The sequence below is a fragment of the Poecilia mexicana genome, unplaced genomic scaffold, assembly GCF_051168715.1.
Source record: "Poecilia mexicana isolate PSO_F unplaced genomic scaffold, ASM5116871v1 scaffold_12, whole genome shotgun sequence".
NCBI lineage: Eukaryota > Metazoa > Chordata > Actinopteri > Cyprinodontiformes > Poeciliidae > Poecilia > Poecilia mexicana.
In genome coordinates, this window is record NW_028263381.1 from 21,747,328 (window position 1) to 21,750,779 (window position 3,452).

General features: G+C 36.6%; 1 long non-coding RNA gene across 1 annotated transcript; it reads right to left on the minus strand.

Annotated features, from left to right (window-relative positions):
- LOC148156063 (uncharacterized) lies at positions 1–1,422 on the minus strand. The gene is made up of 3 exons (XR_015764907.1): positions 1,211–1,422; positions 728–897; positions 1–202 (listed from the first exon to the last, which is right to left on the minus strand). It is a non-coding gene; the product is annotated as an uncharacterized LOC148156063 (long non-coding RNA).
- Between the last annotated feature and the right edge of the window lie 2,030 nt (positions 1,423–3,452).

Consider the following 3,452-nt stretch of genomic DNA (forward strand, 5'->3'; position numbering starts at 1 on the left):
TCTCCTTCGTTATATCCTTCCTGTAATGCTCTGAAAACAGGAGATCTTCTTCTTGTCTTCATTTCCTGGAAGCAGCTCTTTGAAGGTGTCAGAAATGCTCAGAAATTACAGTTGTTCTTGCAATAGTTAATCATGGCGAAAGCCTTTTCATGAATTCAAACTTGGTGAATCTCTTCAGTGATGACTCAATTCATTGTGGTCACTTAAAAAAAGAACAAAAACAAAAAACAATGTCATCATATTCCAGCATTTATTTAAATACCATTCCAAAAATGTCCCTTGCTGCACATTGTCAGAATGGTTGACTGGCAGACAAATGCCTAGTTAACATGACTGGTTGTTATAAAGTGCAATACAATTATTTCTTACTACAAGTGGAATAATAACTGGAGCTGAACAAAATTATTCTGATTAAACATTTGTCTGGCAGAAGTTCAGACAGACTGCCACTGTTATTTAGAAAGCATCATTTAATGCATATAGTTTTAGGCAAATGACTGTATCTTTTTACTTAATGAGCATTCTAAATGATTTCTAACCAGATACTCTAACTTAGGGTTGTTTGCAAGAAGCTTATAGATAAATAAATAGATTTAACACCAGTTTTTAGTTGTCTAAAACATAACTTATTAACTCAGCTGGTGAATGTTGATTCCTGCTCCCCATTCCCCACTGGCTGTCCCACCCCACTTCACATAGTGAAAATATTAACACAAAAACAACTTACCTAATTTTCTTGGGGAATATTTCATCTGCTTCTTTCTCTTTGGTCAAATAGGAACTTCTTTCTCTGGTGGCTGGTCCTTATTATCATCCTCCACACTCATAGCATGTCTTCATTAGCCAACTTTGTCCTCCCCACCATGTGTCCTTAGGCTAGCCTGGGTCTTCATGTGGCTAAAGTTGCCAAAGCAAAGAACACAAACTCTGTGTCACATCAGCCAAGTTGCTAAATAATGCACATAAAGGACAACTTTGACTAATATATTAGCTTTTGATTTGCTAGATTAAAATTGGAGGGAAAAACAATTTGCCTGTCTTTAAAATATGTTTAATATTAAGGGCTAACGTTACGGTAATGGAGTTTAATAACTTTAGCTGACATTAACTAAGGTAGGATTGGCTTGAATTGCTCATAGCTAACATTAAAGAGAAATAGATGTTATTTTCTAAAAAAAAAAAAAAAAAGTAAAGTTAATAAGACACATACCTCATATGTATTAGGTATCAAACTTCAGCTTCTTTTTAAACAGGATGTCTGGCCGTTATAAGTTGTGTTAGGTTTGCCCCACAATATGGAAGATTTCTTCTTCACCAACAAACTGCAAGCCTGTTCGTGGACTGCTGCCTCTCACTGGTGGAGATGGTGTATTGCACTACTTAATTGTGTTTAGAAAAGGGGTCCAACCAACCCCACACACGTAAAACTTTATCATTTGCCACAGTTCTCTACGTTTGCCTCAGTCCTCGCACGCACAAGGGTTAAACAGCCTTAAATAATGTTTCAAATGCTATGTTCGTAAGTGATTTGTAGACATCTTGCTGTAAAACTTTAGGATCAATTCAATCAAGAAAATTATCATGGCAGAGCTATATAATATTACTACATAAAGCTAATTTTTAAAGTAATACTTTTATTAAAAAAAATTATGTCAGATCATGATTTCTTGGTTGTCACAACGAAGACATTTTTGGCGAAGTTAATGACAAGTTGTCATGACGAAGACATTTTTGGCGAAGTTAATGACAAGTTGTCATAACGAAGACATTTTTGGCGAAGTTAATGACAAGTTGTCATAATGAAGACATTTTTGGCGAAGTTAATGACAAGTTGTCATAACGAAGACATTTTTGGCGAAGTTAATGACAAGTTGTCATGACGAAGACATTTTTGGCGAGGTTAATGACAAGTTGTCATAACGAAGACTTTTTTGGCGAGTGTAACCGGTGTATATTACTAGTGTTCTTTTATCAATCTAGTCTTATACAGACGGTTAACCTCGATGTATTCTGCGTTGTGTTCGGACCAAGAAGGGACTCAGACCACTGGAGTTGCTGGTTGTTGTTTAATGCAGGTTGCTGGCAGAGGCCTGCACAAATAGAAATACAGAAAGCCCTTTAGCATGCAGCTCTTCCACAACAGGAGTCGGAATTCCCCTCTCCTCAGGCAGCCTAGCGCCAACTCAGGGTACCATAGTATTGTTCCCAGAAATAAATTCACAATAATACAAAAATAAAAAAATAAAAATAAAGGAAACTGAGATAATTACATAACCCAGATGTTTTGTGTACTTAATACAACCAGCTTAAACATTGTAGAACAAAAGAACCAAATACACATACCTGCACAAATAGAAATACAGAAAGCCCTTTAGCATGCAGCTCTTCCACAACAGGAGTCGGAATTCCCCTAGCAGATAAGCACATGGAGAAACCCTGTGACTAACTAATAACAATATCAGCTCTAATATTTACAACAAAATTTTCTTAACTTGTCAAAAGAAATGTATGTACTAAAACATAAACATTCACAGCTGCATGTGCTTTCAATTATTTTACAAATATCAAAAAAAACATGAACTTAACCAAGAGCAAAGAAACTTTCCTACCTCTCCTCAGGCAGCCTAGCGCCAACTGAGGGTAGTACAGTAATGATGTCATAGAACACTCTCTTAAAGCAACAGTACAGGTAGTAGTGTTTACCAAAATAAATAAAATAATACAATCCTTAAAATATAACAAAAAAATATGATTCTTCAGTATTAATCAGGATTTGGTGAAATTTCAAACATTATAAAAATAAATAAAAGCACATTTTCTAAACTTGTTACATTCACCCCCCGTGAAATTCACCAAAATCCTGAGCGTGATCTAAAGAAATGTAACCAAAGAGGATATGTCTACAACCGATATATTCTGGCACAAATGAAGAGTGAGACCTAGTCCACACGTTCAACATAAAAGTTACCCTCTATTGAAGGTTCAGGAAAGAAAGAGATTGATCAGGTCCCTTCAATTCCCTAGCTCAATGTCACGCCTGTTACGCAACACAGCATCTGGCCCATAAGACTCCTGCAATGTAAATAATCCTCATCAAACCAAAACTGAACACTTCCAAATCAAAATCTGTATAGTAAGTACTAAGTAGCAGAAATCATAGATAACACATCACCACACAACTGGAATCAGCGCTGAACTGTGTGGAATGGGCCAACATGCAAAACGTTAGAACTCTTTGAAAAAGGCCTCTGGACCATAGATTCTATCAGTCTGTTCACTGATTTAACTAATCGTCCAGCACGGGTTCTAATCTGGCCATCACTCTCAGTGTTTGACTGTGAAGTGTTTGAAGTAGAAATGGCAGAGTGAGGCCTAATTCTGTTGGCTGAAAAATCAGAATCCGCATCAACTGAAGCCACTGGTTCTTGTGATGTTGTTGATCCAGGCTCCAA